The sequence below is a fragment of the Salminus brasiliensis genome, chromosome 6 (assembly GCF_030463535.1).
Source record: "Salminus brasiliensis chromosome 6, fSalBra1.hap2, whole genome shotgun sequence".
NCBI lineage: Eukaryota > Metazoa > Chordata > Actinopteri > Characiformes > Bryconidae > Salminus > Salminus brasiliensis.
Window position 1 is genome coordinate 36,014,241 of NC_132883.1, and position 23,413 is coordinate 36,037,653.

Sequence of the window (23,413 nt, forward strand, 5' to 3'; positions counted from 1 at the left end):
CGCGATGGCCAAGTGGCAAGGAGTCGGTCTTGTAAACCGAAGATCACGGGTTCGATCACCGTTCGTGCCTTTTCCAAGCAAAAAGAAGCTTAATGGGAGCTTTTATTACATGTCAATCAAATCCTCCCCATCTTTGCTGAATGTCTTATTTTTTCTCATGCTCTTAGGATCCTCAAACAGAAGATAGGCAGAGGGGATGTAGCTCAATGGTAGAGAGCATGCTTTGCATGTATGAGGTCCAGGGTTCAATCCCCTGCATCTCCATGTTATAACCTGCTGGGCAGGTTTTTGCAACTTCAGACTACGAGGATCAGGAATTTTTCTTCATTGTCTGACCTATTACAGTATTTCTTTGCAACTTCAGAGAAACACATACCAGACATTTAGTTCTAGAAAAATTCTGCCGCATGTGTTGCAAGGTGCCCAGGATGGGAGTACATGCACATTCTTGTACTGAAGCAGAGGTCACACCAACGTTTGCTAAAAGTTCAAACTGAGCATTTAACAAGAATTTTATTCATTGAGTCAGCCAAGAATTGTCAGGAGACCGGTTGAGGCATAGAGTCATGGGACTAGCACAGTTGATGACCTGGCATGGTGGCCAAGTGGTAAGGCGTCGGTCTCGTAAACCGAAGATCATGGGTTCGACCCCCGTCCGTGCCTTCTTTCTTGGAAGATTCTGCCCAATGTCACTTTGCTGGTAGCTTTTGCATGCCCCATCATATGTGATGTTCCAGCTTACTATGTTAAAATGCTGACTATGCAGGATTTTAACTCTGCCCTCACTGTAAGTTTAAAGCTTTGGCTTGTCCCATGGGCACATTGTCAACAACCTACAGCAAGTTGGGGATGTAGCTAAGTGGTAGAGCGCATGCTTTGCATGTATGAGGTCCTGGGTTCAATCCCCAGCATCTCCACTGATTTTGTCTTTTAGACTGAAGCTCATTATTCGAAGCATGCTGAAGTGAATCAAAACCACAACAAAAAATGTTCATTAAAAAGGCATTTGCACCTGGAGGAACTTGCTTGATTTGCATGTTCTGAGACAGTATCAGAAGAATGTTTACTGTTATGCTCAGGTAATTAACTCCTGTTGCTTTTACAGGTACATTTGTCCAGTGCTTCCACGCCAATTCAAAACCGAGGCTGTGGGCGCGATGGCCAAGTGGCAAGGCGTCTGTCTTGTAAACCAAAGGTCACAGGTTCGATCCCCGTTCGTGCCTTTTCCAAGCAAAAAGAAGCTTAATGGGAGCTTTTATTACATGTCAATCAAATCCTCCCCATCTTTGCTGAATGTCTTATTTTTTCTCATGCTCTTGGGTTCCTCAAACAGAAGATTGGCAAAGGGGATGTAGCTCAGTGGTAGAGCGCATGCTTTGCATGTATGAGGTCCAGGGTTCAATCCCCTGCATCTCCATGTTATAACGTGCTGGGCAGGTTTTTGCAACTTCAGACTACGAGGATCAGGAATTTTTCTTCATTGTCTGACCTATTAGAGTATTTCTTTGCAACTTCAGAGAAACACAAACCAGACATTTAGTTCTAGACAAATTCTGCCGCATGTGTTGCAAGGTGCCCAGGATGGGAGTACATGCACATTCTTGTACTGAAGCAGAGGTCACACCAACGTTTGCTAAAAGTTCAAACTGAGCATTTAGCAAGAATTTTATTCATTGAGTCAGCCAAGAATTGTCAGGAGACCGGTTGAGGCATAGAGTCATGGGACTAGCACAGTTAATGAGCTGGCATGGTGGCCAAGTGGTAAGGCGTAGGTCTCGTAAACTGAAGATCATGGGTTCGACCCCCGTCCGTGCCTTCTTTCTTGGAAGATTCTGCCCAATGTCACTTTGCTGGTAGCTTTTGCATGCCCCATCATATATGATTTTCCAGCTTACTATGTTAAAATGCTGACTATGCAGGATTTTAACTCTGCCCTCACTGTAAGTTTAAAGCTTTGGCTTGTCCCATGGGCACATTGTCAACAAACCACAGCAAGTTGGGGATGTGGCTCAGTGGTAGAGCGCATGCTTTGCATGTATGAGGTCCTGGGTTCAATCCCCAGCATCTCCCCTGAATTTGACTTTTAGACTGAAGCTCATTATTGGAAGCATGCTGAAGTGAATCAAAACCACAACAAAAAATGTTCATTAAAAAGGCATTTGCAGCTGGAGGAACTTGCTTGATTTGCATGTTCTGAGACAGTATCAGAAGAATGTTTACTGTTATGCTCAGGAAATTAACTACTGTTGCTTTTACAGGTACATTTGTCCAGTGCTTCCACGCCAATTCAAAACCAAAGCTGTGGGTGCGATGGCCAAGTGGCAAGGCGTCTGTCTTGTAAACCAAAGGTCACAGGTTCGGTCCCCGTTCGTGCCTTTTCCACGCAAAAAGAAGCTTAATGGGAGCTTTTATTACATGTCAATCAAATCCTCCCCATCTTTGCTGAATGTCTTATTTTTTCTCATGCTCTTGGGTTCCTCAAACAGAAGATTGGCAAAGGGGATGTAGCTCAGTGGTAGAGCGCATGCTTTGCATGTATAAGGTCTAGGGTTCAATCCCCTGCATCTCCATGTTATAACCTGCTGGGCAGGTTTTTGCAACTTCAGACTACGAGGATCAGGAATTTTTCTTCATTGTCTGACCTATTACATTCTTTCTTTGCAACTTCAGAGAAACACAAACCAGACATTTAGTTCTAGACAAATTCTGCCGCATGTGTTGCAAGGTGCCCAGGATGGGAGTACATGCACATTCTTGTACTGAAGCAGAGGTCACACCAACGTTTGCTAAAAGTTCAAACTGAGCATTTAGCAAGAATTTTATTCATTGAGTCAGCCAAGAATTGTCAGGAGACCGGTTGAGGCATAGAGTCATGGAACTAGCACAGTTGATGAGCTGGCATGGTGGCCAAGTGGTAAAGCGTCGGTTTCACAAACCGAAGACCATGGGTTTGACCCCCGTCCGTGCCTTCTTTCTTGGAAGATTCTGCCCAATGTCACTTTGCTGGTAGCTTTTGCATGCCCCATCATATATGATGTTCCAGCTTACTATGTTAAAATGCTGACTATGCAGGATTTTAACTCTGCCCTCACTGTAAGTTTAAAGCTTTGGCTTGTCCCATGGGCACATTGTCAACAACCTACAGCAAGTTGGGGATGTGGCTCAGTGGTAGAGCACATGCTTTGCATGTATGAGGTCCTGGGTTCAATCCCCAGCATCTCCACTGAATTTGTCTTTTAGACTGAAGCTCATTATTGGAAGCATGCTGAAGTGAATCAAAACCACAACAAAAACTGTTCATTAAAAAGGCATTTGCAGCTGGAGGAACTTGCTTGATTTGCATGTTCTGAGACAGTATCAGAAGAATGTTTACTGTTATGCTCAGGTAATTAACTCCTGTTGCTTTTACAGGTACATTTGTCCAGTGCTTCCACGCCAATTCAAAACCAAGGCTGTGGGTGCGATGGCCAAGTGGCAAGGAGTCGGTCTTGTAAACCGAAGATCACGGGTTCGATCACCGTTCGTGCCTTTTCCAAGCAAAAAGAAGCTTAATGGGAGCTTTTATTACATGTCAATCAAATCCTCCCCATCTTTGCTGAATGTCTTATTTTTTCTCATGCTCTTAGGTTCCTCAAACAGAAGATAGGCAGAGGGGATGTAGCTCAGTGGTAGAGAGCATGCTTTGCATGTATGAGGTCCAGGGTTCAATCCCCTGCATCTCCATGTTATAACCTGCTGGGCAGGTTTTTGCAACTTCAGACTACGAGGATCAGGAATTTTTCTTCAATGTCTGACCTATTACAGTATTTCTTTGCAACTTCAGAGAAACACATACCAGACATTTAGTTCTAGACAAATTCTGCCGCATGTGTTGCAAGGTGCCCAGGATGGGAGTACATGCACATTCTTGTACTGAAGCAGAGGTCACACCAACGTTTGCTAAAAGTTCAAACTGAGCATTTAGCAAGAATTTTATTCATTGAGTCAGCCAAGAATTGTCAGGAGACCGGTTGAGGCATAGAGTCATGGGACTAGCACAGTTGATGAGCTGGCATGGTGGCCAAGTGGTAAGGCGTCGGTCTCGTAAACCGAAGATCATGGGTTCGACCCCCGTCCGTGCCTTCTTTCTTGGAAGATTCTGCCCAATGTCACTTTGCTGGTAGCTTTTGCATGCCCCATCATATATGATGTTCCAGCTTACTATGCAGGATTTTAACTCTGCCCTCACTGTAAGTTTAAAGCTTTGGCTTGTCCCATGGGCACGTTGTCAACAACCTACAGCAAGTTGGGGATGTAGCTCAGTGGTAGAGCGCATGCTTTGCATGTAAGAGGTCCTGGGTTCAATCCCCAGCATCTCCACTGAATTTGTCTTTTAGACTGAAGCTCATTATTGGAAGCATGCTGAAGTGAATCAAAACCACAACAAAAACTGTTCATTAAAAAGGCATTTTCAGCTGGAGGAACTTGATTGATTTGCATGTTCTGAGACAGTATCAGAAGAATGTTTACTGTTATGCTCAGGTAATTAACTCCTGTTGCTTTTACAGGTACATTTGTCCAGTGCTTCCACGCCAATTCAAAACCAAGGCTGTGGGTGTGATGGCCAAGTGGCAAGGCGTTGGTCTTGTAAACCGAAGATCACAGGTTCGATCCCCGTTCGTGCCTTTTCCAAGCAAAAAGAAGCTTAATGGGAGCTTTTATTACATGTCAATCAAATCCTCCCCATCTTTGCTGAATGTCTTATTTTTTTCTCATGCTCTTAGGTTCCTCAAACAGAATATTGGCAGAGGGGATGTAGCTCAGTGGTAGAGCGCATGCTTTGCATGTATGAGGTCCAGGGTTCAATCTCCTGCACCTCCATGTTATAACCTGCTGGGCAGGTTTTTGCAACTTCAGACTACGAGGATCAGGAATTTTTCTTCATTGTCTGACCTATTACAGTATTTCTTTGCAACTTCAGAGAAACACAAACCAGACATTTAGTTCTAGACAAATTCTGCCGCATGTGTTGCAAGGTGCCCAGGATGGGAGTACATGCACATTCTTGTACTGAAGCAGAGGTCACACCAACGTTTGCTAAAAGTTCAAACTGAGCATTTAGCAAGAATTTTATTCATTGAGTCAGCCAAGAATTGTCAGGAGACCGGTTGAGGCATAGAGTCATGGGACTAGCACAGTTGATGAGCTGGCATGGTGGCCAAGTGGTAAGGCGTCGGTCTCGTAAACCGAAGATCATGGGTTCGACCCCCGTCCGTGCCTTCTTTCTTGGAAGATTCTGCCCAATGTCACTTTGCTGGTAGCTTTTGCATGCCCCATCATATATGATGTTCCAGCTTACTATGCAGGATTTTAACTCTGCCCTCACTGTAAGTTTAAAGCTTTGGCTTGTCCCATGGGCACGTTGTCAACAACCTACAGCAAGTTGGGGATGTAGCTCAGTGGTAGAGGGCATGCTTTGCATGTAAGAGGTCCTGGGTTCAATCCCCAGCATCTCCACTGCATTTGTCTTTTAGACTGAAGCTCATTATTGGAAGCATGCTGAAGTGAATCAAAACCACAACAAAAAATGTTCATTAAAAAGGCATTTGCAGCTGGAGGAACTTGCTTGATTTGCATGTTCTGAGACAGTATCAGAAGAATGTTTACTGTTATGCACAGGTAATTAACTACTGTTGCTTTTACAGGTACATTTGTCCAGTGCTTCCACGCCAATTCAAAACCAAGGATGTGGGCGCGATGGCCAAGTGGCAAGGCGTCGGTCTTATAAACCGAAGATCACAGGTTTGATCCCCGTTCGTACCTTTTCCAAGCAAAAAGAAGCTTAATGGGAGCTTTTATTACATGTCAATCAAATCCTCCCCATCTTTGCTGAATGTCTTATTTTTTCTCATGCTCTTGGGTTCCTCAAACAGAAGATTGGCAACGGGGATGTAGCTCAGTGGTAGAGCGCATGCTTTGCATGTATGAGGTCCAGGGTTCAATTCCCTGCATCTCCATGTTATAACCTGCTGGGCAGGTTTTTGCAACTTCAGACTACGAGGGTCAGGAATTTTTCTTCATTGTCTGACCTATTAGAGTATTTCTTTGCAACTTCAGAGAAACACAAACCAGACATTTAGTTCTAGACAAATTCTGCCGCATGTGTTGCAAGGTGCCCAGGATGGGAGTACATGCACATTCTTGTACTGAAGCAGAGGTCACACCAACGTTTGCTAAAAGTTCAAACTGAGCATTTAGCAAGAGTTTTATTCATTGAGTCAGCCAAGAATTGTCAGGAGACCGGTTGAGGCATAGAGTCATGGGACTAGCACAGTTTATGAGCTGGCATGTTGGCCAAGTGGTAAGGCGTTGGTCTCGTAAACAGAAAATCATGGATTCGACCCCAGTCCGTGCCTTCTTTCTTGGAAGATTCTGCCCAATGTCACTTTGCTGGTAGCTTTTGCATGCCCCATCATATGTGATGTTCCAGCTTACTATGTTAAAATGCTGACTATGCAGGATTTTAACTCTGCCCTCGTTGTAAGTTTAAAGCTTTGGCTTGTCCCATGGGCACATTGTCAACAACCTACAGCAAGTTGGGGATGTAGCTCAGTGGTAGAGCGCATGCTTCGCATGTATGAGGTCCTGGGTTCAATCCCCAGCATCTCCACTGAATTTGTCTTTTAGACTGAAGCTCATTATTGGAAGCATGCTGAAGTGAATCAAAACCACAACAAAAACTGTTCATTAAAAAGGCATTTTCAGCTGGAGGAACTTGATTGATTTGCATGTTCTGAGACAGTATCAGAAGAATGTTTACTGTTATGCTCAGGTAATTAACTCCTGTTGCTTTTACAGGTACATTTGTCCAGTGCTTCCACGCCAATTCAAAACCAAGGCTGTGGGTGTGATGGCCAAGTGGCAAGGCGTTGGTCTTGTAAACCGAAGATCACAGGTTCGATCCACGTTCGTGCCTTTTTCCAAGCAAAAAGAAGCTTAATGGGAGCTTTTATTACATGTCAATCAAATCCTCCCCATCTTTGCTGAATGTCTTATTTTTTCTCATGCTCTTGGGTTCCTCAAACAGAAGCTTGGCAAAGGGGATGTAGCTCAGTGGTAGAGCGCATGCTTTGCATGTATGAGGTCCAGGGTTCAATCCCCTGCATCTCCATGTTATAACCTGCTGGGCAGGTTTTTGCAACTTCAGACTACGAGGATCAGGAATTTTTCTTCATTGTCTGACCTATTAGAGTATTTCTTTGCAACTTCAGAGAAACACAAACCAGACATTTAGTTCTAGACAAATTATGCCGCATGTGTTGCAAGGTGCCCAGGATGGGAGTACATGCACATTCTTGTACTGAAGCAGAGGTCACACCAACGTTTGCTAAAAGTTCAAACTGAGCATTTAGCAAGAATTTTATTCATTGAGTCAGTCAAGAATTGTCAGGAGACCGGATGAGGCATATAGTCATGGGACTAGGACAGATCATGAGCTGGCATGTTGGCCAAGTGGTAAGGCGTTGGTCTCGTATACAGAAGGTCATGGGTTCGACCCCAGTCTGTGCCTTCTTTCTTGGAAGATTCTGCCCAATGTCGCTTTGCTGGTAGCTTTTGCATGCCCCATCATATGTGATGTTCCAGCTTACTATGTTAAAATGCTGACTATGCAGGATTTTAACTCTGCCCTCGCTGTAAGTTTAAAGCTTTGGCTTGTCCCATGGGCACATTGTCAACAACCTACAGCAAGTTGGGGATGTAGCTCAGTGGTAGAGCGCATGCTTCGCATGTATGAGGTCCTGGGTTCAATCCCCAGCATCTCCACTGAATTTGTCTTTTAGACTGAAGCTCATTATTGGAAGCATGCTGAAGTGAATCAAAACCACAACAAAAACTGTTCATTAAAAAGGCATTTTCAGCTGGAGGAACTTGATTGATTTGCATGTTCTGAGACAGTATCAGAAGAATGTTTACTGTTATGCTCAGGTAATTAACTCCTGTTGCTTTTACAGGTACATTTGTCCAGTGCTTCCACGCCAATTCAAAAGCAAGGCTGTGGGTGTGATGGCCAAGTGGCAAGGCGTTGGTCTTGTAAACCGAAGATCACAGGTTCGATCCCCGTTCGTGCCTTTTCCAAGCAAAAAGAAGCTTAATGGGAGCTTTTATTACATGTCAATCAAATCCTCCCCATCTTTGCTGAATGTCTTATTTTTTTCTCATGCTCTTAGGTTCCTCAAACAGAATATTGGCAGAGGGGATGTAGCTCAGTGGTAGAGCGCATGCTTTGCATGTATGAGGTCCAGGGTTCAATCTCCTGCACCTCCATGTTATAACCTGCTGGGCAGGTTTTTGCAACTTCAGACTACGAGGATCAGGAATTTTTCTTCATTGTCTGACCTATTACAGTATTTCTTTGCAACTTCAGAGAAACACAAACCAGACATTTAGTTCTAGACAAATTCTGCCGCATGTGTTGCAAGGTGCCCAGGATGGGAGTACATGCACATTCTTGTACTGAAGCAGAGGTCACACCAACGTTTGCTAAAAGTTCAAACTGAGCATTTAGCAAGAATTTTATTCATTGAGTCAGCCAAGAATTGTCAGGAGACCGGTTGAGGCATAGAGTCATGGGACTAGCACAGTTGATGAGCTGGCATGGTGGCCAAGTGGTAAGGCGTCGGTCTCGTAAACCGAAGATCATGGGTTCGACCCCCGTCCGTGCCTTCTTTCTTGGAAGATTCTGCCCAATGTCACTTTGCTGGTAGCTTTTGCATGCCCCATCATATATGATGTTCCAGCTTACTATGCAGGATTTTAACTCCGCCCTCACTGTAAGTTTAAAGCTTTGGCTTGTCCCATGGGCACGTTGTCAACAACCTACAGCAAGTTGGGGATGTAGCTCAGTGGTAGAGCGCATGCTTTGCATGTAAGAGGTCCTGGGTTCAATCCCCAGCGTCTCCACTGATTTTGTCTTTTAGACTGAAGCTCATTATTGGAAGCATGCTGAAGTGAATCAAAACCACAACAAAAAATGTTCATTAAAAAGGCATTTGCAGCTGGAGGAACTTGCTTGATTTGCATGTTCTGAGACAGTATCAGAAGAATGTTTACTGTTATGCTCAGGAAATTAACTACTGTTGCTTTTACAGGTACATTTGTCCAGTGCTTCCACGCCAATTCAAAACCAAAGCTGTGGGTGCGATGGCCAAGTGGCAAGGCGTCTGTCTTGTAAACCAAAGGTCACAGGTTCGGTCCCCGTTCGTGCCTTTTCCACGCAAAAAGAAGCTTAATGGGAGCTTTTATTACATGTCAATCAAATCCTCCCCATCTTTGCTGAATGTCTTATTTTTTCTCATGCTCTTGGGTTCCTCAAACAGAAGATTGGCAAAGGGGATGTAGCTCAGTGGTAGAGCGCATGCTTTGCATGTATGAGGTCTAGGGTTCAATCCCCTGCATCTCCATGTTATAACCTGCTGGGCAGGTTTTTGCAACTTCAGACTACGAGGATCAGGAATTTTTCTTCATTGTCTGACCTATTAGAGTATTTCTTTGCAACTTCAGAGAAACACAAACCAGACATTTAGTTCTAGACAAATTCTGCCGCATGTGTTGCAAGGTGCCCAGGATGGGAGTACATGCACATTCTTGTACTGAAGCAGAGGTCACACCAACGTTTGCTAAAAGTTCAAACTGAGCATTTAGCAAGAATTTTATTCATTGAGTCAGCCAAGAATTGTCAGGAGACCGGTTGAGGCATAGAGTCATGGGACTAGCACAGTTAATGAGCTGGCATGGTGGCCAAGTGGTAAGGCGTAGGTCTCGTAAACTGAAGATCATGGGTTCGACCCCCGTCCGTGCCTTCTTTCTTGGAAGATTCTGCCCAATGTCACTTTGCTGGTAGCTTTTGCATGCCCCATCATATATGATTTTCCAGCTTACTATGTTAAAATGCTGACTATGCAGGATTTTAACTCTGCCCTCACTGTAAGTTTAAAGCTTTGGCTTGTCCCATGGGCACATTGTCAACAAACCACAGCAAGTTGGGGATGTGGCTCAGTGGTAGAGCGCATGCTTTGCATGTATGAGGTCCTGGGTTCAATCCCCAGCATCTCCCCTGAATTTGACTTTTAGACTGAAGCTCATTATTGGAAGCATGCTGAAGTGAATCAAAACCACAACAAAAAATGTTCATTAAAAAGGCATTTGCAGCTGGAGGAACTTGCTTGATTTGCATGTTCTGAGACAGTATCAGAAGAATGTTTACTGTTATGCTCAGGAAATTAACTACTGTTGCTTTTACAGGTACATTTGTCCAGTGCTTCCACGCCAATTCAAAACCAAAGCTGTGGGTGCGATGGCCAAGTGGCAAGGCGTCTGTCTTGTAAACCAAAGGTCACAGGTTCGGTCCCCGTTCGTGCCTTTTCCACGCAAAAAGAAGCTTAATGGGAGCTTTTATTACATGTCAATCAAATCCTCCCCATCTTTGCTGAATGTCTTATTTTTTCTCATGCTCTTGGGTTCCTCAAACAGAAGATTGGCAAAGGGGATGTAGCTCAGTGGTAGAGCGCATGCTTTGCATGTATAAGGTCTAGGGTTCAATCCCCTGCATCTCCATGTTATAACCTGCTGGGCAGGTTTTTGCAACTTCAGACTACGAGGATCAGGAATTTTTCTTCATTGTCTGACCTATTACATTCTTTCTTTGCAACTTCAGAGAAACACAAACCAGACATTTAGTTCTAGACAAATTCTGCCGCATGTGTTGCAAGGTGCCCAGGATGGGAGTACATGCACATTCTTGTACTGAAGCAGAGGTCACACCAACGTTTGCTAAAAGTTCAAACTGAGCATTTAGCAAGAATTTTATTCATTGAGTCAGCCAAGAATTGTCAGGAGACCGGTTGAGGCATAGAGTCATGGAACTAGCACAGTTGATGAGCTGGCATGGTGGCCAAGTGGTAAAGCGTCGGTTTCACAAACCGAAGACCATGGGTTTGACCCCCGTCCGTGCCTTCTTTCTTGGAAGATTCTGCCCAATGTCACTTTGCTGGTAGCTTTTGCATGCCCCATCATATATGATGTTCCAGCTTACTATGTTAAAATGCTGACTATGCAGGATTTTAACTCTGCCCTCACTGTAAGTTTAAAGCTTTGGCTTGTCCCATGGGCACATTGTCAACAACCTACAGCAAGTTGGGGATGTGGCTCAGTGGTAGAGCACATGCTTTGCATGTATGAGGTCCTGGGTTCAATCCCCAGCATCTCCACTGAATTTGTCTTTTAGACTGAAGCTCATTATTGGAAGCATGCTGAAGTGAATCAAAACCACAACAAAAACTGTTCATTAAAAAGGCATTTGCAGCTGGAGGAACTTGCTTGATTTGCATGTTCTGAGACAGTATCAGAAGAATGTTTACTGTTATGCTCAGGTAATTAACTCCTGTTGCTTTTACAGGTACATTTGTCCAGTGCTTCCACGCCAATTCAAAACCAAGGCTGTGGGTGCGATGGCCAAGTGGCAAGGAGTCGGTCTTGTAAACCGAAGATCACGGGTTCGATCACCGTTCGTGCCTTTTCCAAGCAAAAAGAAGCTTAATGGGAGCTTTTATTACATGTCAATCAAATCCTCCCCATCTTTGCTGAATGTCTTATTTTTTCTCATGCTCTTAGGTTCCTCAAACAGAAGATAGGCAGAGGGGATGTAGCTCAGTGGTAGAGAGCATGCTTTGCATGTATGAGGTCCAGGGTTCAATCCCCTGCATCTCCATGTTATAACCTGCTGGGCAGGTTTTTGCAACTTCAGACTACGAGGATCAGGAATTTTTCTTCAATGTCTGACCTATTACAGTATTTCTTTGCAACTTCAGAGAAACACATACCAGACATTTAGTTCTAGACAAATTCTGCCGCATGTGTTGCAAGGTGCCCAGGATGGGAGTACATGCACATTCTTGTACTGAAGCAGAGGTCACACCAACGTTTGCTAAAAGTTCAAACTGAGCATTTAGCAAGAATTTTATTCATTGAGTCAGCCAAGAATTGTCAGGAGACCGGTTGAGGCATAGAGTCATGGGACTAGCACAGTTGATGAGCTGGCATGGTGGCCAAGTGGTAAGGCGTCGGTCTCGTAAACCGAAGATCATGGGTTCGACCCCCGTCCGTGCCTTCTTTCTTGGAAGATTCTGCCCAATGTCACTTTGCTGGTAGCTTTTGCATGCCCCATCATATATGATGTTCCAGCTTACTATGCAGGATTTTAACTCTGCCCTCACTGTAAGTTTAAAGCTTTGGCTTGTCCCATGGGCACGTTGTCAACAACCTACAGCAAGTTGGGGATGTAGCTCAGTGGTAGAGCGCATGCTTTGCATGTAAGAGGTCCTGGGTTCAATCCCCAGCATCTCCACTGAATTTGTCTTTTAGACTGAAGCTCATTATTGGAAGCATGCTGAAGTGAATCAAAACCACAACAAAAACTGTTCATTAAAAAGGCATTTTCAGCTGGAGGAACTTGATTGATTTGCATGTTCTGAGACAGTATCAGAAGAATGTTTACTGTTATGCTCAGGTAATTAACTCCTGTTGCTTTTACAGGTACATTTGTCCAGTGCTTCCACGCCAATTCAAAACCAAGGCTGTGGGTGTGATGGCCAAGTGGCAAGGCGTTGGTCTTGTAAACCGAAGATCACAGGTTCGATCCCCGTTCGTGCCTTTTCCAAGCAAAAAGAAGCTTAATGGGAGCTTTTATTACATGTCAATCAAATCCTCCCCATCTTTGCTGAATGTCTTATTTTTTTCTCATGCTCTTAGGTTCCTCAAACAGAATATTGGCAGAGGGGATGTAGCTCAGTGGTAGAGCGCATGCTTTGCATGTATGAGGTCCAGGGTTCAATCTCCTGCACCTCCATGTTATAACCTGCTGGGCAGGTTTTTGCAACTTCAGACTACGAGGATCAGGAATTTTTCTTCATTGTCTGACCTATTACAGTATTTCTTTGCAACTTCAGAGAAACACAAACCAGACATTTAGTTCTAGACAAATTCTGCCGCATGTGTTGCAAGGTGCCCAGGATGGGAGTACATGCACATTCTTGTACTGAAGCAGAGGTCACACCAACGTTTGCTAAAAGTTCAAACTGAGCATTTAGCAAGAATTTTATTCATTGAGTCAGCCAAGAATTGTCAGGAGACCGGTTGAGGCATAGAGTCATGGGACTAGCACAGTTGATGAGCTGGCATGGTGGCCAAGTGGTAAGGCGTCGGTCTCGTAAACCGAAGATCATGGGTTCGACCCCCGTCCGTGCCTTCTTTCTTGGAAGATTCTGCCCAATGTCACTTTGCTGGTAGCTTTTGCATGCCCCATCATATATGATGTTCCAGCTTACTATGCAGGATTTTAACTCTGCCCTCCCTGTAAGTTTAAAGCTTTGGCTTGTCCCATGGGCACGTTGTCAACAACCTACAGCAAGTTGGGGATGTAGCTCAGTGGTAGAGGGCATGCTTTGCATGTAAGAGGTCCTGGGTTCAATCCCCAGCATCTCCACTGCATTTGTCTTTTAGACTGAAGCTCATTATTGGAAGCATGCTGAAGTGAATCAAAACCACAACAAAAAATGTTCATTAAAAAGGCATTTGCAGCTGGAGGAACTTGCTTGATTTGCATGTTCTGAGACAGTATCAGAAGAATGTTTACTGTTATGCACAGGTAATTAACTACTGTTGCTTTTACAGGTACATTTGTCCAGTGCTTCCACGCCAATTCAAAACCAAGGATGTGGGCGCGATGGCCAAGTGGCAAGGCGTCGGTCTTATAAACCGAAGATCACAGGTTTGATCCCCGTTCGTACCTTTTCCAAGCAAAAAGAAGCTTAATGGGAGCTTTTATTACATGTCAATCAAATCCTCCCCATCTTTGCTGAATGTCTTATTTTTTCTCATGCTCTTGGGTTCCTCAAACAGAAGATTGGCAACGGGGATGTAGCTCAGTGGTAGAGCGCATGCTTTGCATGTATGAGGTCCAGGGTTCAATTCCCTGCATCTCCATGTTATAACCTGCTGGGCAGGTTTTTGCAACTTCAGACTACGAGGGTCAGGAATTTTTCTTCATTGTCTGACCTATTAGAGTATTTCTTTGCAACTTCAGAGAAACACAAACCAGACATTTAGTTCTAGACAAATTCTGCCGCATGTGTTGCAAGGTGCCCAGGATGGGAGTACATGCACATTCTTGTACTGAAGCAGAGGTCACACCAACGTTTGCTAAAAGTTCAAACTGAGCATTTAGCAAGAGTTTTATTCATTGAGTCAGCCAAGAATTGTCAGGAGACCGGTTGAGGCATAGAGTCATGGGACTAGCACAGTTTATGAGCTGGCATGTTGGCCAAGTGGTAAGGCGTTGGTCTCGTAAACAGAAAATCATGGATTCGACCCCAGTCCGTGCCTTCTTTCTTGGAAGATTCTGCCCAATGTCACTTTGCTGGTAGCTTTTGCATGCCCCATCATATGTGATGTTCCAGCTTACTATGTTAAAATGCTGACTATGCAGGATTTTAACTCTGCCCTCGTTGTAAGTTTAAAGCTTTGGCTTGTCCCATGGGCACATTGTCAACAACCTACAGCAAGTTGGGGATGTAGCTCAGTGGTAGAGCGCATGCTTCGCATGTATGAGGTCCTGGGTTCAATCCCCAGCATCTCCACTGAATTTGTCTTTTAGACTGAAGCTCATTATTGGAAGCATGCTGAAGTGAATCAAAACCACAACAAAAACTGTTCATTAAAAAGGCATTTTCAGCTGGAGGAACTTGATTGATTTGCATGTTCTGAGACAGTATCAGAAGAATGTTTACTGTTATGCTCAGGTAATTAACTCCTGTTGCTTTTACAGGTACATTTGTCCAGTGCTTCCACGCCAATTCAAAACCAAGGCTGTGGGTGTGATGGCCAAGTGGCAAGGCGTTGGTCTTGTAAACCGAAGATCACAGGTTCGATCCACGTTCGTGCCTTTTTCCAAGCAAAAAGAAGCTTAATGGGAGCTTTTATTACATGTCAATCAAATCCTCCCCATCTTTGCTGAATGTCTTATTTTTTCTCATGCTCTTGGGTTCCTCAAACAGAAGCTTGGCAAAGGGGATGTAGCTCAGTGGTAGAGCGCATGCTTTGCATGTATGAGGTCCAGGGTTCAATCCCCTGCATCTCCATGTTATAACCTGCTGGGCAGGTTTTTGCAACTTCAGACTACGAGGATCAGGAATTTTTCTTCATTGTCTGACCTATTAGAGTATTTCTTTGCAACTTCAGAGAAACACAAACCAGACATTTAGTTCTAGACAAATTATGCCGCATGTGTTGCAAGGTGCCCAGGATGGGAGTACATGCACATTCTTGTACTGAAGCAGAGGTCACACCAACGTTTGCTAAAAGTTCAAACTGAGCATTTAGCAAGAATTTTATTCATTGAGTCAGTCAAGAATTGTCAGGAGACCGGATGAGGCATATAGTCATGGGACTAGGACAGATCATGAGCTTGCATGTTGGCCAAGTGGTAAGGCGTTGGTCTCGTATACAGAAGGTCATGGGTTCGACCCCAGTCTGTGCCTTCTTTCTTGGAAGATTCTGCCCAATGTCGCTTTGCTGGTAGCTTTTGCATGCCCCATCATATGTGATGTTCCAGCTTACTATGTTAAAATGCTGACTATGCAGGATTTTAACTCTGCCCTCGCTGTAAGTTTAAAGCTTTGGCTTGTCCCATGGGCACATTGTCAACAACCTACAGCAAGTTGGGGATGTAGCTCAGTGGTAGAGCGCATGCTTCGCATGTATGAGGTCCTGGGTTCAATCCCCAGCATCTCCACTGAATTTGTCTTTTAGACTGAAGCTCATTATTGGAAGCATGCTGAAGTGAATCAAAACCACAACAAAAACTGTTCATTAAAAAGGCATTTTCAGCTGGAGGAACTTGATTGATTTGCATGTTCTGAGACAGTATCAGAAGAATGTTTACTGTTATGCTCAGGTAATTAACTCCTGTTGCTTTTACAGGTACATTTGTCCAGTGCTTCCACGCCAATTCAAAAGCAAGGCTGTGGGTGTGATGGCCAAGTGGCAAGGCGTTGGTCTTGTAAACCGAAGATCACAGGTTCGATCCCCGTTCGTGCCTTTTCCAAGCAAAAAGAAGCTTAATGGGAGCTTTTATTACATGTCAATCAAATCCTCCCCATCTTTGCTGAATGTCTTATTTTTTTCTCATGCTCTTAGGTTCCTCAAACAGAATATTGGCAGAGGGGATGTAGCTCAGTGGTAGAGCGCATGCTTTGCATGTATGAGGTCCAGGGTTCAATCTCCTGCACCTCCATGTTATAACCTGCTGGGCAGGTTTTTGCAACTTCAGACTACGAGGATCAGGAATTTTTCTTCATTGTCTGACCTATTACAGTATTTCTTTGCAACTTCAGAGAAACACAAACCAGACATTTAGTTCTAGACAAATTCTGCCGCATGTGTTGCAAGGTGCCCAGGATGGGAGTACATGCACATTCTTGTACTGAAGCAGAGGTCACACCAACGTTTGCTAAAAGTTCAAACTGAGCATTTAGCAAGAATTTTATTCATTGAGTCAGCCAAGAATTGTCAGGAGACCGGTTGAGGCATAGAGTCATGGGACTAGCACAGTTGATGAGCTGGCATGGTGGCCAAGTGGTAAGGCGTCGGTCTCGTAAACCGAAGTTCATGGGTTCGACCCCCGTCCGTGCCTTCTTTCTTGGAAGATTCTGCCCAATGTCACTTTGCTGGTAGCTTTTGCATGCCCCATCATATATGATGTTCCAGCTTACTATGCAGGATTTTAACTCCGCCCTCACTGTAAGTTTAAAGCTTTGGCTTGTCCCATGGGCACGTTGTCAACAACCTACAGCAAGTTGGGGATGTAGCTCAGTGGTAGAGCGCATGCTTTGCATGTAAGAGGTCCTGGGTTCAATCCCCAGCGTCTCCACTGATTTTGTCTTTTAGACTGAAGCTCATTATTGGAAGCATGCTGAAGTGAATCAAAACCACAACAAAAAATGTTCATTAAAAAGGCATTTGCAGCTGGAGGAACTTGCTTGATTTGCATGTTCTGAGACAGTATCAGAAGAATGTTTACTGTTATGCTCAGGAAATTAACTACTGTTGCTTTTACAGGTACATTTGTCCAGTGCTTCCACGCCAATTCAAAACCAAAGCTGTGGGTGCGATGGCCAAGTGGCAAGGCGTCTGTCTTGTAAACCAAAGGTCACAGGTTCGGTCCCCGTTCGTGCCTTTTCCACGCAAAAAGAAGCTTAATGGGAGCTTTTATTACATGTCAATCAAATCCTCCCCATCTTTGCTGAATGTCTTATTTTTTCTCATGCTCTTGGGTTCCTCAAACAGAAGATTGGCAAAGGGGATGTAGCTCAGTGGTAGAGCGCATGCTTTGCATGTATGAGGTCTAGGGTTCAATCCCCTGCATCTCCATGTTATAACCTGCTGGGCAGGTTTTTGCAACTTCAGACTACGAGGATCAGGAATTTTTCTTCATTGTCTGACCTATTAGAGTATTTCTTTGCAACTTCAGAGAAACACAAACCAGACATTTAGTTCTAGACAAATTCTGCCGCATGTGTTGCAAGGTGCCCAGGATGGGAGTACATGCACATTCTTGTACTGAAGCAGAGGTCACACCAACGTTTGCTAAAAGTTCAAACTGAGCATTTAGCAAGAATTTTATTCATTGAGTCAGCCAAGAATTGTCAGGAGACCGGTTGAGGCATAGAGTCATGGGACTAGCACAGTTGATGAGCTGGCATGGTGGCCAAGTGGTAAGGCGTCGGTCTCGTAAACAGAAAATCACAGGTTCGATCCCCGTTCGTGCCTTTTCCAAGCAAAAAGAAGCTTAATGGGAGCTTTTATTGCATGTCAATCAAATCCTCCCCATCTTTGCTGAATGTCTTATTTTTTCTCATGCTCTTAGGTTCCTCAAACAGAAGATTGGCAGAGGGGATGTAGCTCAGTGGTAGAGCGCATGCTTTGCATGCATGAGGTCCAGGGTTCAATCCCCTGCACCTCCATGTTATAACCTGCTGGGCAGGTTTTTGCAACTTTAGACTACGAGGATCAGGAATTTTTCTTCATTGTCTGACCTATTACATTCTTTCTTTGCAACTTCAGAGAAACACAAACCAGACATTTAGTTCTAGACAAATTCTGCCGCATGTGTTGCAAGGTGCCCAGGATGGGAGTACATGCACATTCTTGTACTGAAGCAGAGGTCACACCAACGTTTGCTAAAAGTTCAAACTGAGCATTTAGCAAGAATTTTATTCATTGAGTCAGCCAAGAATTGTCAGGAGACCGGTTGAGGCATAGAGTCATGGAACTAGCACAGTTGATGAGCTGGCATGGTGGCCAAGTGGTAAGGCGTCGGTTTCACAAACCGAAGACCATGGGTTTGACCCCCGTCCGTGCCTTCTTTCTTGGAAGATTCTGCCCAATGTCACTTTGCTGGTAGCTTTTGCATGCCCCATCATATATGATGTTCCAGCTTACTATGTTAAAATGCTGACTATGCAGGATTTTAACTCTGCCCTCACTGTAAGTTTAAAGCTTTGGCTTGTCCCATGGGCACATTGTCAACAACCTACAGCAAGTTGGGGATGTGGCTCAGTGGTAGAGCACATGCTTTGCATGTATGAGGTCCTGGGTTCAATCCCCAGCATCTCCACTGAATTTGTCTTTTAGACTGAAGCTCATTATTGGAAGCATGCTGAAGTGAATCAAAACCACAACAAAAACTGTTCATTAAAAAGGCATTTGCAGCTGGAGGAACTTGCTTGATTTGCATGTTCTGAGACAGTATCAGAAGAATGTTTACTGTTATGCTCAGGTAATTAACTCCTGTTGCTTTTACAGGTACATTTGTCCAGTGCTTCCACGCCAATTCAAAACCAAGGCTGTGGGCGCGATGGCCAAGTGGCAAGGAGTCGGTCTTGTAAACCGAAGATCACGGGTTCGATCACCGTTTGTGCCTTTTCCAAGCAAAAAGAAGCTTAATGGGAGCTTTTATTACATGTCAATCAAATCCTCCCCATCTTTGCTATATGTCTTATTTTTTCTCATGCTCTTAGGATCCTCAAACAGAAGATAGGCAGAGGGGATGTAGCTCAGTGGTAGAGAGCATGCTTTGCATGTATGAGGTCCAGGGTTCAATCCCCTGCATCTCCATGTTATAACCTGCTGGGCAGGTTTTTGCAACTTCAGACTACGAGGATCAGGAATTTTTCTTCATTGTCTGACCTATTACAGTATTTCTTTGCAACTTCAGAGAAACACATACCAGACATTTAGTTCTAGACAAATTCTGCCGCATGTGTTGCAAGGTGCCCAGGATGGGAGTACATGCACATTCTTGTACTGAAGCAGAGGTCACACCAACGTTTGCTAAAAGTTCAAACTGAGCATTTAGCAAGAATTTTATTCATTGAGTCAGCCAAGAATTGTCAGGAGACCGGTTGAGGCATAGAGTCATGGGACTAGCACAGTTGATGAGCTGGCATGGTGGCCAAGTGGTAAGGCGTCGGTCTCGTAAACCGAAGATCATGGGTTCGACCCCCGTCCGTGCCTTCTTTCTTGGAAGATTCTGCCCAATGTCACTTTGCTGGTAGCTTTTGCATGCCCCATCATATGTGATGTTCCAGCTTACTATGTTAAAATGCTGACTATGCAGGATTTTAACTCTGCCCTCACTGTAAGTTTAAAGCTTTGGCTTGTCCCATGGGCACATTGTCAACAACCTACAGCAAGTTGGGGATGTGGCTCAGTGGTAGAGCACATGCTTTGCATGTATGAGGTCCTGGGTTCAATCCCCAGCATCTCCACTGAATTTGTCTTTTAGACTGAAGCTCATTATTGGAAGCATGCTGAAGTGAATCAAAACCACAACAAAAACTGTTCATTAAAAAGGCATTTGCAGCTGGAGGAACTTGCTTGATTTGCATGTTCTGAGACAGTATCAGAAGAATGTTTACTGTTATGCTCAGGTAATTAACTCCTGTTGCTTTTACAGGTACATTTGTCCAGTGCTTCCACGCCAATTCAAAACCAAGGCTGTGGGTGCGATGGCCAAGTGGCAAGGAGTCGGTCTTGTAAACCGAAGATCACGGGTTCGATCATCGTTCGTGCCTTTTCCAAGCAAAAAGAAGCTTAATGGGAGCTTTTATTACATGTCAATCAAATCCTCCCCATCTTTGCTGAATGTCTTAATTTTTTCTCATGCTCTTAGGTTCCTCAAACAGAAGATAGGCAGAGGGGATGTAGCTCAGTGGTAGAGAGCATGCTTTGCATGTATGAGGTCCAGGGTTCAATCCCCTGCATCTCCATGTTATAACCTGCTGGGCAGGTTTTTGCAACTTCAGACTACGAGGATCAGGAATTTTTCTTCAATGTCTGACCTATTACAGTATTTCATTGCAACTTCAGAGAAACACATACCAGACATTTAGTTCTAGACAAATTCTGCCGCATGTGTTGCAAGGTGCCCAGGATGGGAGTACATGCACATTCTTGTACTGAAGCAGAGGTCACACCAACGTTTGCTAAAAGTTCAAACTGAGCATTTAGCAAGAATTTTATTCATTGAGTCAGCCAAGAATTGTCAGGAGACCGGTTGAGGCATAGAGTCATGGGACTAGCACAGTTGATGAGCTGGCATGGTGGCCAAGTGGTAAGGCGTCGGTCTCGTAAACCGAAGATCATGGGTTCGACCCCCGTCCGTGCCTTCTTTCTTGGAAGATTCTGCCCAATGTCACTTTGCTGGTAGCTTTTGCATGCCCCATCATATGTGATGTTCCAGCTTACTATGTTAAAATGCTGACTATGCAGGATTTTAACTCTGCCCTCGTTGTAAGTTTAAAGCTTTGGCTTGTCCCATGGGCACATTGTCAACAACCTACAGCAAGTTGGGGATGTAGCTCAGTGGTGGAGCGCATGCTTCGCATGTATGAGGTCCTGGGTTCAATCCCCAGCATCTCCACTGAATTTGTCTTTTAGACTGAAGCTCATTATTGGAAGCATGCTGAAGTGAATCAAAACCACAACAAAAACTGTTCATTAAAAAGGCATTTTCAGCTGGAGGAACTTGATTGATTTGCATGTTCTGAGACAGTATCAGAAGAATGTTTACTGTTATGCTCAGGTAATTAACTCCTGTTGCTTTTACAGGTACATTTGTCCAGTGCTTCCACGCCAATTCAAAACCAAGGCTGTGGGTGTGATGGCCAAGTGGCAAGGCGTTGGTCTTGTAAACCGAAGATCACAGGTTCGATCCCCGTTTGTGCCTTTTCCAAGCAAAAAGAAGCTTAATGGGAGCTTTTATTACATGTCAATCAAATCCTCCCCATCTTTGCTGAATGTCTTATTTTTTCTCATGCTCTTGGGTTCCTCAAACAGAAGCTTGGCAAAGGGGATGTAGCTCAGTGGTAGAGCGCATGCTTTGCATGTATGAGGTCCAGGGTTCAATCTCCTGCATCTCCCTGTTATAACCTGCTGGGCAGGTTTTTGCAACTTCAGACTACGAGGATCAGGAATTTTTCTTCATTGTCTGACCTATTACATTCTTTCTTTGCAACTTCAGAGAAACACAAACCAGACATTTAGTTCTAGACAAATTATGCCGCATGTGTTGCAAGGTGCCCAGGATGGGAGTACATGCACATTCTTGTACTGAAGCAGAGGTCACACCAACGTTTGCTAAAAGTTCAAACTGAGCATTTAGCAAGAATTTTATTCATTGAGTCAGTCAAGAATTGTCAGGAGACCGGATGAGGCATATAGTCATGGGACTAGGACAGATTATGAGCTGGCATGTTGGCCAAGTGGTAAGGCGTTGGTCTCGTATACAGAAGGTCATGGGTTCGACCCCAGTCTGTGCTTTCTTTCTTGGAAGATTCTGCCCAATGTCGCTTTGCTGGTAGCTTTTGCATGCCCCATCATATGTGATGTTCCAGCTTACTATGTTAAAATGCTGACTATGCAGGATTTTAACTCTGCCCTCGCTGTAAGTTTAAAGCTTTGGCTTGTCCCATGGGCACATTGTCAACAACCTACAGCAAGTTGGGGATGTAGCTCAGTGGTAGAGCGCATGCTTCGCATGTATGAGGTCTTGGGTTCAATCCCCAGCATCTCCACTGAATTTGTCTTTTAGACTGAAGCTCATTATTGGAAGCATGCTGAAGTGAATCAAAACCACAACAAAAACTGTTCATTAAAAAGGCATTTTCAGCTGGAGGAACTTGATTGATTTGCATGTTCTGAGACAGTATCAGAAGAATGTTTACTGTTATGCTCAGGTAATTAACTCCTGTTGCTTTTACAGGTACATTTGTCCAGTGCTTCCACGCCAATTCAAAAGCAAGGCTGTGGGTGTGATGGCCAAGTGGCAAGGCGTTGGTCTTGTAAACCGAAGATCACAGGTTCGATCCCCGTTCGTGCCTTTTCCAAGCAAAAAGAAGCTTAATGGGAGCTTTTATTACATGTCAATCAAATCCTCCCCATCTTTGCTGAATGTCTTATTTTTTTCTCATGCTCTTAGGTTCCTCAAACAGAATATTGGCAGAGGGGATGTAGCTCAGTGGTAGAGCGCATGCTTTGCATGTATGAGGTCCAGGGTTCAATCTCCTGCACCTCCATGTTATAACCTGCTGGGCAGGTTTTTGCAACTTCAGACTACGAGGATCAGGAATTTTTCTTCATTGTCTGACCTATTACAGTATTTCTTTGCAACTTCAGAGAAACACAAACCAGACATTTAGTTCTAGACAAATTCTGCCGCATGTGTTGCAAGGTGCCCAGGATGGGAGTACATGCACATTCTTGTACTGAAGCAGAGGTCACACCAACGTTTGCTAAAAGTTCAAACTGAGCATTTAGCAAGAATTTTATTCATTGAGTCAGCCAAGAATTGTCAGGAGACCGGTTGAGGCATAGAGTCATGGGACTAGCACAGTTGATGAGCTGGCATGGTGGCCAAGTGGTAAGGCGTCGGTCTCGTAAACCGAAGATCATGGGTTCGACCCCAGTCCGTGCCTTCTTTCTTGGAAGATTCTGCCCAATGTCACTTTGCTGGTAGCTTTTGCATGCCCCATCATATATGATGTTCCAGCTTACTATGCAGGATTTTAACTCCGCCCTCACTGTAAGTTTAAAGCTTTGGCTTGTCCCATGGGCACGTTGTCAACAACCTACAGCAAGTTGGGGATGTAGCTCAGTGGTAGAGCGCATGCTTTGCATGTAAGAGGTCCTGGGTTCAATCCCCAGCATCTCCACTGAATTTGTCTTTTAGACTGAAGCTCATTATTGGAAGCATGCTGAAGTGAATCAAAACCACAACAAAAACTGTTCATTAAAAAGGCATTTTCAGCTGGAGGAACTT

General features: G+C 44.3%; 39 non-coding genes across 39 annotated transcripts in view; all 39 read left to right on the top strand.

Moving 5' to 3' along the window:
- Positions 1-70, top strand: part of trnat-ugu (transfer RNA threonine (anticodon UGU)) — a 72-nt gene extending 2 nt beyond the window's left edge. The window contains exon 1 of the tRNA in view: positions 1-70. This exon is cut by the window's left edge and continues 2 nt beyond it. This is a non-coding gene — a tRNA (tRNA-Thr).
- Positions 71-591: 521 nt separating this feature from the next.
- Positions 592-663, top strand: trnat-cgu (transfer RNA threonine (anticodon CGU)). The gene has a single exon. It is a non-coding gene; the product is annotated as a tRNA-Thr (tRNA).
- Positions 664-1,345: 682 nt separating this feature from the next.
- On the top strand, positions 1,346-1,417 carry trnaa-ugc (transfer RNA alanine (anticodon UGC)). Its single transcript has one exon. It is a non-coding gene; the product is annotated as a tRNA-Ala (tRNA).
- Positions 1,418-1,744: 327 nt separating this feature from the next.
- trnat-cgu (transfer RNA threonine (anticodon CGU)) lies at positions 1,745-1,816 on the top strand. The gene has a single exon. It is a non-coding gene; the product is annotated as a tRNA-Thr (tRNA).
- A 182-nt stretch (positions 1,817-1,998) lies between these two features.
- trnaa-ugc (transfer RNA alanine (anticodon UGC)) lies at positions 1,999-2,070 on the top strand. Its single transcript has one exon. It is a non-coding gene; the product is annotated as a tRNA-Ala (tRNA).
- An 827-nt stretch (positions 2,071-2,897) lies between these two features.
- On the top strand, positions 2,898-2,969 carry trnav-cac (transfer RNA valine (anticodon CAC)). The gene has a single exon. It is a non-coding gene; the product is annotated as a tRNA-Val (tRNA).
- A 182-nt stretch (positions 2,970-3,151) lies between these two features.
- Positions 3,152-3,223, top strand: trnaa-ugc (transfer RNA alanine (anticodon UGC)). Its single transcript has one exon. It is a non-coding gene; the product is annotated as a tRNA-Ala (tRNA).
- Positions 3,224-4,050: 827 nt separating this feature from the next.
- On the top strand, positions 4,051-4,122 carry trnat-cgu (transfer RNA threonine (anticodon CGU)). Its single transcript has one exon. It is a non-coding gene; the product is annotated as a tRNA-Thr (tRNA).
- A 165-nt stretch (positions 4,123-4,287) lies between these two features.
- trnaa-ugc (transfer RNA alanine (anticodon UGC)) lies at positions 4,288-4,359 on the top strand. The gene has a single exon. It is a non-coding gene; the product is annotated as a tRNA-Ala (tRNA).
- An 828-nt stretch (positions 4,360-5,187) lies between these two features.
- trnat-cgu (transfer RNA threonine (anticodon CGU)) lies at positions 5,188-5,259 on the top strand. Its single transcript has one exon. It is a non-coding gene; the product is annotated as a tRNA-Thr (tRNA).
- A 665-nt stretch (positions 5,260-5,924) lies between these two features.
- Positions 5,925-5,996, top strand: trnaa-ugc (transfer RNA alanine (anticodon UGC)). Its single transcript has one exon. It is a non-coding gene; the product is annotated as a tRNA-Ala (tRNA).
- A 581-nt stretch (positions 5,997-6,577) lies between these two features.
- trnaa-cgc (transfer RNA alanine (anticodon CGC)) lies at positions 6,578-6,649 on the top strand. The gene has a single exon. It is a non-coding gene; the product is annotated as a tRNA-Ala (tRNA).
- Positions 6,650-7,078: 429 nt separating this feature from the next.
- trnaa-ugc (transfer RNA alanine (anticodon UGC)) lies at positions 7,079-7,150 on the top strand. The gene has a single exon. It is a non-coding gene; the product is annotated as a tRNA-Ala (tRNA).
- Positions 7,151-7,731: 581 nt separating this feature from the next.
- Positions 7,732-7,803, top strand: trnaa-cgc (transfer RNA alanine (anticodon CGC)). Its single transcript has one exon. It is a non-coding gene; the product is annotated as a tRNA-Ala (tRNA).
- Positions 7,804-8,631: 828 nt separating this feature from the next.
- Positions 8,632-8,703, top strand: trnat-cgu (transfer RNA threonine (anticodon CGU)). The gene has a single exon. It is a non-coding gene; the product is annotated as a tRNA-Thr (tRNA).
- A 165-nt stretch (positions 8,704-8,868) lies between these two features.
- On the top strand, positions 8,869-8,940 carry trnaa-ugc (transfer RNA alanine (anticodon UGC)). The gene has a single exon. It is a non-coding gene; the product is annotated as a tRNA-Ala (tRNA).
- An 827-nt stretch (positions 8,941-9,767) lies between these two features.
- trnat-cgu (transfer RNA threonine (anticodon CGU)) lies at positions 9,768-9,839 on the top strand. Its single transcript has one exon. It is a non-coding gene; the product is annotated as a tRNA-Thr (tRNA).
- Positions 9,840-10,021: 182 nt separating this feature from the next.
- trnaa-ugc (transfer RNA alanine (anticodon UGC)) lies at positions 10,022-10,093 on the top strand. The gene has a single exon. It is a non-coding gene; the product is annotated as a tRNA-Ala (tRNA).
- An 827-nt stretch (positions 10,094-10,920) lies between these two features.
- On the top strand, positions 10,921-10,992 carry trnav-cac (transfer RNA valine (anticodon CAC)). Its single transcript has one exon. It is a non-coding gene; the product is annotated as a tRNA-Val (tRNA).
- Positions 10,993-11,174: 182 nt separating this feature from the next.
- Positions 11,175-11,246, top strand: trnaa-ugc (transfer RNA alanine (anticodon UGC)). Its single transcript has one exon. It is a non-coding gene; the product is annotated as a tRNA-Ala (tRNA).
- An 827-nt stretch (positions 11,247-12,073) lies between these two features.
- Positions 12,074-12,145, top strand: trnat-cgu (transfer RNA threonine (anticodon CGU)). The gene has a single exon. It is a non-coding gene; the product is annotated as a tRNA-Thr (tRNA).
- Positions 12,146-12,310: 165 nt separating this feature from the next.
- On the top strand, positions 12,311-12,382 carry trnaa-ugc (transfer RNA alanine (anticodon UGC)). The gene has a single exon. It is a non-coding gene; the product is annotated as a tRNA-Ala (tRNA).
- An 828-nt stretch (positions 12,383-13,210) lies between these two features.
- Positions 13,211-13,282, top strand: trnat-cgu (transfer RNA threonine (anticodon CGU)). Its single transcript has one exon. It is a non-coding gene; the product is annotated as a tRNA-Thr (tRNA).
- Positions 13,283-13,947: 665 nt separating this feature from the next.
- trnaa-ugc (transfer RNA alanine (anticodon UGC)) lies at positions 13,948-14,019 on the top strand. Its single transcript has one exon. It is a non-coding gene; the product is annotated as a tRNA-Ala (tRNA).
- Positions 14,020-14,600: 581 nt separating this feature from the next.
- trnaa-cgc (transfer RNA alanine (anticodon CGC)) lies at positions 14,601-14,672 on the top strand. The gene has a single exon. It is a non-coding gene; the product is annotated as a tRNA-Ala (tRNA).
- Positions 14,673-15,101: 429 nt separating this feature from the next.
- trnaa-ugc (transfer RNA alanine (anticodon UGC)) lies at positions 15,102-15,173 on the top strand. Its single transcript has one exon. It is a non-coding gene; the product is annotated as a tRNA-Ala (tRNA).
- Positions 15,174-15,754: 581 nt separating this feature from the next.
- Positions 15,755-15,826, top strand: trnaa-cgc (transfer RNA alanine (anticodon CGC)). The gene has a single exon. It is a non-coding gene; the product is annotated as a tRNA-Ala (tRNA).
- Positions 15,827-16,654: 828 nt separating this feature from the next.
- On the top strand, positions 16,655-16,726 carry trnat-cgu (transfer RNA threonine (anticodon CGU)). The gene has a single exon. It is a non-coding gene; the product is annotated as a tRNA-Thr (tRNA).
- Positions 16,727-16,891: 165 nt separating this feature from the next.
- trnaa-ugc (transfer RNA alanine (anticodon UGC)) lies at positions 16,892-16,963 on the top strand. Its single transcript has one exon. It is a non-coding gene; the product is annotated as a tRNA-Ala (tRNA).
- A 1,021-nt stretch (positions 16,964-17,984) lies between these two features.
- On the top strand, positions 17,985-18,056 carry trnaa-ugc (transfer RNA alanine (anticodon UGC)). The gene has a single exon. It is a non-coding gene; the product is annotated as a tRNA-Ala (tRNA).
- Positions 18,057-18,383: 327 nt separating this feature from the next.
- trnav-cac (transfer RNA valine (anticodon CAC)) lies at positions 18,384-18,455 on the top strand. The gene has a single exon. It is a non-coding gene; the product is annotated as a tRNA-Val (tRNA).
- A 182-nt stretch (positions 18,456-18,637) lies between these two features.
- Positions 18,638-18,709, top strand: trnaa-ugc (transfer RNA alanine (anticodon UGC)). The gene has a single exon. It is a non-coding gene; the product is annotated as a tRNA-Ala (tRNA).
- Positions 18,710-19,536: 827 nt separating this feature from the next.
- trnat-cgu (transfer RNA threonine (anticodon CGU)) lies at positions 19,537-19,608 on the top strand. Its single transcript has one exon. It is a non-coding gene; the product is annotated as a tRNA-Thr (tRNA).
- A 182-nt stretch (positions 19,609-19,790) lies between these two features.
- On the top strand, positions 19,791-19,862 carry trnaa-ugc (transfer RNA alanine (anticodon UGC)). The gene has a single exon. It is a non-coding gene; the product is annotated as a tRNA-Ala (tRNA).
- An 828-nt stretch (positions 19,863-20,690) lies between these two features.
- Positions 20,691-20,762, top strand: trnat-cgu (transfer RNA threonine (anticodon CGU)). Its single transcript has one exon. It is a non-coding gene; the product is annotated as a tRNA-Thr (tRNA).
- A 182-nt stretch (positions 20,763-20,944) lies between these two features.
- Positions 20,945-21,016, top strand: trnaa-cgc (transfer RNA alanine (anticodon CGC)). Its single transcript has one exon. It is a non-coding gene; the product is annotated as a tRNA-Ala (tRNA).
- Positions 21,017-22,097: 1,081 nt separating this feature from the next.
- trnaa-cgc (transfer RNA alanine (anticodon CGC)) lies at positions 22,098-22,169 on the top strand. Its single transcript has one exon. It is a non-coding gene; the product is annotated as a tRNA-Ala (tRNA).
- Positions 22,170-22,997: 828 nt separating this feature from the next.
- On the top strand, positions 22,998-23,069 carry trnat-cgu (transfer RNA threonine (anticodon CGU)). Its single transcript has one exon. It is a non-coding gene; the product is annotated as a tRNA-Thr (tRNA).
- Positions 23,070-23,234: 165 nt separating this feature from the next.
- On the top strand, positions 23,235-23,306 carry trnaa-ugc (transfer RNA alanine (anticodon UGC)). Its single transcript has one exon. It is a non-coding gene; the product is annotated as a tRNA-Ala (tRNA).
- Positions 23,307-23,413: the final 107 nt, after the last annotated feature.